Consider the following 6,483-nt stretch of genomic DNA (forward strand, 5'->3'; position numbering starts at 1 on the left):
CATGGACACAGAAAATTAAGCTGTGGGGACTTGAACTCAGACTTTCTGGTTTCATATCATCAACTCCTGATTTTACAATGCCAGGTCCTTTGGGCCTACACACCTACTGAGTAATAATAGGGAGATCTCATTGAGATTTAAAATGTACCTGCACTGTCTACACCATGGCTAATCCATATGTGGGTAATGCAGAATTGATTGCGTATTATCTTCATTGACATTTGTAGGAAGTTGTAGTTCATGATGCCAAAATAAGTTATGATGATTTGCGTAGGTTGAATTCATACTAAATCTCATACTGTGTTTCCAGCAAAACAAAACAAAATTTGTGTTTACATACATTTGGAAATTGCAATGGCAGGAAACATTTGGAAGAAAATAATTTTGCCCCAGATACACACCTAAAGAAAGTAGGGAATTAGAATATATTGTCACCAATGTTCTGGAGACTGTTCTGGTGATTTTAACCCTGCCGTTAAGTACTACATGATAGGGGCACCTGGCTGGCTCAAGTCAGTAGGGCATGCGGCTGTTGATCTCAGGGTCATGAGTTCAAGCCCCATATTGGGCGTAGAGATTACTTAATAAATACAACACCATAATCATGAGATTCATTTCTCTCGTTCACCTTTTATAAAATCCTGGTAGAAAATGCCACTGAAAAATCCTATCACAACTTCCATTTATTCAAATCTAACAAACGTATTGAGTACCCACCTACCATGTGCCAAGTAATGTATTAGGCACTGGGGATAGAGCAGTGAAAATAGTGTGTATGGTCTGTGCTCCCATGAAGCTTCTACCGGGGAGAACTAGACATTCCCCTTAACTCAGTGTAGGTTCATGAACAAAGCAATGCTCCTTTAGGGAGAGGTGAGAGTTGTGTCTCTGAATTATGGGTATTATGTGGGGAAAAACAGATCTTTGCATATCTCCCTTAGTCTCAGCTTACATTGTTTTCCCTTCTCACTACCTGGGCAGTGTTATTTGTACCTTGGACTATACAACTGGTGAGACAGTAAATTTCATACCCTCTGTATTCTTGAAAGAATAGAATTTCAGCATTCTTAAAAGAGAAGTTTGGTTTTCTGTAGAATGTTAAAACTTTGTACGTTTCTTGTGTCCAATTTAAATAGGATCAGAATGATCTCACTAGGAAAAGCAATGGTTTTGTGATGTGTAACCGCTTTCTATTCAACCTTCTGCTATAGAATGTATCTTGTAGAAAGGTACAGTTTTTAGTAATAAGTCATTTATATATTTTAGTCCTGCAAGTGAGGTAAGATCTATGTGCAGTATTCCACAAGGGAGATCTGACAGTGCAACTTTTGTATAGTGCATGTGTCAGAGGAAAGTAAAATTCTCAGTTGATTTACTCAAAACATTTTCTCAGTGCCATATGCAAAGTATCATGTCCCTAGCAGCTGATACAGCTGATGACGGAAATACATATTCCGTAAGCATATGGTTGGTAACAAAAAGCAATATATTCAAAAGTGAAGGTACAGATAACTGCCAACAATTTAATACTTGTTTAAACGTGCATTTTCTCCAGGAGATGGCACTGTTGAGTTGTTTTTGTCTTTTCAAGCCCCTAAGACAATAGACCATTCATCTTTGTGTCACCCAAACAAAGAAATATTCCTCTATAGTCCCTCTTCTTCCCCTAGCTAATCACATGCTACTGGAACTGACTGTCTTGTGATCTACTCCATAGTTGGCATAGATTAAAAAATAATCTGTATTTAAAAAAATAATCTGACACATGGTAATTAATGGAAAGGAACAAATTGTACACCAGTTTTCAAGCTTTGTCATTTCAGCAGCTGAGAACTTGGAAGACTAGTCTAGTGATTTCACCACCCTGCTCAGATGCCACTCAAAAATGTTTTTCACTTCTCAGGTCTTAATGGTCGTTCTGCGAAAAAATGTAAATTTGTAAATCTTTCTGGTTGCAAATTACCGTGAGTAGAAGAAGGACTTTAATGTAAACATTGGGTTGGGTGCATTGCACCATTTTGCTCTACAATGAATAATATATTCTTATCTGTTTACCTCCAGTTTATAGCTAAAAATACTTTTTAGTGACCTTATTTGGGTGTAACGTTTTGCACACTTTGTATCTTTCTATTTGCTACCTTTTCTACTGAACAACTTCTAGCATTCCGAAGGGATGGAGTCAGTAAAGTTGAGATTCAAAACTGGTTTTACCAGCGCTGCATGTTCTAAAAGTTAAGTGTGCAATTTCTGCGATAAAGGGACCAGCATGGGGGTTTTGTTTTATTGATTAGAGGCAGGGTGCTAATTTAGGGGGCATCACATACTCAAAACCAAACTTGTGCAATGCATTCACTGCAGGGTTAAGGCACTTTGGTAAAGACAACATGCACCTACCTATGAAATGATCGTATCTAAAGCAAGCACTGGGGGGGTTTCTTTCCCCTTTTACCTACGCCTGATTTCTAAACTACTTTGTAAATCCCGGGAAACCAATAAGCAATTCCGCCTTTGGCCTACCTCCCTGCAGAGGAGGACAGTGAGTGAGACCATACGCGGCGGAGAGGAGGACTCCAAGCTTGCATGAGTCACGGATGTTCTGATGTCTATCTGCCTCCGTAGGACTAGCCCACACAGTTCGCATTTACCTTTCTGGCAGCGAGGCGGGCTGCTTCATGAGACAATGGGTGCTCCAGTACTCGAGGGTTAAGAACCTGAAGCACCGGTTCATGACGAAGCCCCCTTTTCCAGCTGAGCGAACTGAGGGATTCCCTTAGGAGATTTTTCCTCAACGCAAGGAATTTTAGGGGTGTCTGTGGGGGAGACGGGGTGGGGGCAATAACCCAGTCCCCGACCTGACGGAGCCAGAGGGAGCAGCGAGGGGTCTGGGCGCCACAAGCGGGGGGCTTCGCGGGAGGCGGGGGAAGCGCCTACGCTAACCCGGGAAGCCCGGCCCCGGAGACGCCAGGCGATGGGGGGATGACCTCAGCGGTCTCTGCCACGTTCCAGCCAATCAGTCCCGCATCTTGGCATCCGAATCCAGGACCCCCGAAGCCGGAGGCGACGCGAGCCAATGAGGAGTGGGCCGGGGAAGAAGGACAGGCGGCCAGCCTATGGGGGCGGAGAGGCCCGGCTGCGCGTATCCAAGGAGCGCCGGGCTCCGGCTCGGGGGTGTGGCGCGGCGCCGGCGGGGGTGGGCGGGCGCGCCGGGCGGCAGGTGTCGGCGGCGTCGGCATTCGGCGGCGATGGAGCGGCCCCGGGGAGCTGCGGACGGCCTCTCGCGCTGGCCCCACGGCCTCGGCCTCCTCCTCCTCTTCCTGCTGCAGCTGCTGCCGCCGGCGACCCTCGGCCAGGACCGGCTGGACGCGCCGCCGCCGCCCGCTGCGCCGCTGTCGCGCTGGTCCGGCCCCGTCGGGGTGAGCTGGGGGCTGCGCGCGGCCGCGCCCGGGGGCCCGGTTCCCCGCGGCGGCCGTTGGCGCCGCAGCGCGCTCGAGGAGGACCAGGACTGCGGCCGGGTCCGGGACTTCGTCTCCAAGCGCGGCCACAAACGCACGGTGAGCGGGCGCTTGGGCCCGGGCGCCCGATCGAGGGGTGCCGCCCCGGGCCCCCGGCGCCGCTGCCTGCCCGCCCGCGCGGCCCGTCCCTCCTTCTCCGTCTGCGCGCCTCGCGTCTCCGCCGGGGAGACCCGGGCCGCTCGCCGGCCCCGCGCGGCCCGGGGCCGCGGCCCCCGAAACTGCGGCGGGCGGGCGGAGTCCGGCCCGGGAGCGGCCCCCGGGACGCCGCGGCCCGCGCGGCTGTGTTTCGTCACAGGGGAGGCAGCCTTAGACTTCCACGGCATTCTTTTTTTTTTTTTTTTTCCAAGTTGTCAGAATCTCTTGAGCGTCGTTGTTTTGCGTCTGTGTAAATAATCGGGACCCAGTAACGCTATAACCCACTAGGAGGCTGGAGGAATAATTAATTACCCCTTAAGTGCTTGGAGAAGTTGGGCTGCGCAGAAGCGAGGTGTGTCCTCGCTGGGTCAGTACTTCCAGGGTGGGCAGGCGGCTGTTCACAGATCCCGCAGCAGTTCTTAGGTTACTGTGTGTGTCCTAATAGGGAAGGAGCCAGCTTGGAAATGGGATGACAGTATATACGTGATCTCTCTTCCGCCTTCAATTTGACCTTCTATTCTGGGTTGGACTCGGACCAGGTTGTCTTCGTCCTGTTGTAATAAGATTTCCCACAGTTAGGACACACATTGCAGATACTCTGCTTTGCGCTAGGTCCTAGTCAAAAACTTTAAAAATCGTGGTAGTGCTCTCCCTGGGGACAAGCCCCTCACCCTTTGCACACTCCTGGCCTGACAAAGCCCATTGTTAAGAAGGTCCTGGCTCCTTGCTGCAGTGCACCCTGGGCACCTTCCTCATGTTTTTCCTCGAACTAATGGTTTAATTGTCGCTACCCATAATTGCACAGTGTATTCTCAATTTCGTATAGTTTCCGTTACATCTCTTCCTCTTTCAAAAAAGAGTTGCACGGAGGCTCGGAGATGAGTGGCTGACCGCACTTGTGCGTGTATAACCACATTCCCTGTCAGCCAAATCTCAGTCTCCCCTCGAACTACCTTTCTCCCTCTGCCTAGATTATACCGGATACCTGTGCAGAATTCTCAGATGTGCCCCCCCCCCCGGGGGGGCAATCGCAGTCAGGGATAGCGTCACTGAAGGCCACACAGGCAGCAGCCCCATAAAGGTGGCCAACTAGTGCTGGCGGGGTGGGACCAGTTGGATGCGGATAGGGTGGAATGAGTCCTGGGAAGACTTCCTGTTTGCCGAGGAAAAAATAATGGTGCAGACTTCCATCTCACAGCGGGCAGTTGGGGAAGGCTTTAGGGCACTGATGCTGGACTTAAACAGGACCACTTCCTTCCTGGAGTCAGCTGGACATAGCATTCTGACCCCATGTTTTCGATTCTTCCCTTGCTAGTTGACCTACCTTAGGACCTGCTGCTACTCCTGGATTTATTCCCTGATTGGTTTGACTTGAGACGTCTTTTGTAAACTATTGATTTCTAAAGCTAGAGGTTGAAAAAAACTGGCTCAGGGGATCCTTAGGCCAGATGTACTCAAGAGCAGATCTGAAACTTTGTTCTTTGAAAGGAAGCTTCGCTCTATTTCTCTCATTTTATTTAGCTACTGTTTCCAGTGAATTTGTTTTCTTTTTCTTTTTCTTTTCTTTCTTTCCTTCTTTTTTTTTTTTTTTTGGCTTTTTTTCCTCAGTCTTCTTGCAGTGACCTAATTTTAAATTGCGCCTTTTGCACTTGTTAATCAACCGTGGTCTCTTCTTTAGAGATCCCATCCTGTTTATAACATGTAAATGGGGTGAAAGTGAAGACTGTTAATAATCTTCACCTTAGAAATGGTTGAGTAAAGCAGTTCTTAGAGGTCCACCTCCTTAACCTGCAATTGTTATGTAGTAGTCTGTTCTGCTTTTCAGTTCTTCATTTTTGGAAGTCCTGATAAATCATGCTGAGCTGTCTTGAAGAGATCCAGTATTTAGGGACCCTTTATAAACAGTGCAATAAAAGTATCAGCATGGCAGAACAACTTTTTATCAGGGATACTGTATACTTTTGTACAGCTGGGAGAGTGCCATTTAGAGTAGTTTTTCATAAGATGATAGGATTCAATTTCCAAAGAAGATCAGAAGTTCTTGGTTCTTTTCTTATTTGTTAAAACTTGCTGTTCATGTTAAGCCACATTAATTCGTATAGTCAGTGTATGAGAATGCCGTCCAGATGTCCAAGATGTGCTGGATGCTGGGGGTGCCAAGATACAAAGAAAAGATAATTTAGACTGGACAGTGAAAAGCCTCAGAAGGTTTTAGCAAATCTCCTAGACCTGTGGCTTGTTTGGCTTGTGAGATTATATTGGCATTTCATCGTCTTTAAAAAGCAAGGTAAAACTAAAGCATTTTATATTCTTCTGGTTTTAGGAGACCTGTGCCCTAATGAGCTATACCTCAGGCTTCTTCCCTCATGAAATCCGGCAAGCGTGTATATGTATTTATAAATGCCCTCCTCTCAGACTCAAGAAATAACCTTCTTTTTGCCTTTAACCCAAAACTGTTTTCATGGCACACTTTTAACTGATTCTTTCCTTTAAGTGCTTGGAGGATTTGTGACACGTATAACCTTTGCACACGAGAGAAATTGAGCAAGCACAGAAGATTTTATTAATGTTGGTTGCTAAGTTGGATTGCTTCAAAACATTCCTCCTATAAGTACCCCTTTGAGGTTAGGCATGAAAACTGTCTTAAAGAAACAGATGAAGTGCTTTGGCCAGAGTTACGGTGGTTGCTGACATAATTTCCTTACTTCTCATTCCTGTGTTCAGACCATTTGATAATTTCCTTAAAACTTTCAAAACTTATGATTAAGAGCCAGAAACTGTTGCTCCTTCTCTGTCCTCCCTCTGCTCCTGTCATTAACTACTTCTTTACACAGAA

Source organism: Ursus maritimus, unplaced genomic scaffold, assembly GCF_017311325.1.
Source record: "Ursus maritimus isolate PB19 unplaced genomic scaffold, ASM1731132v1 scaffold_12, whole genome shotgun sequence".
Taxonomy (NCBI): Eukaryota; Metazoa; Chordata; class Mammalia; order Carnivora; family Ursidae; genus Ursus; species Ursus maritimus.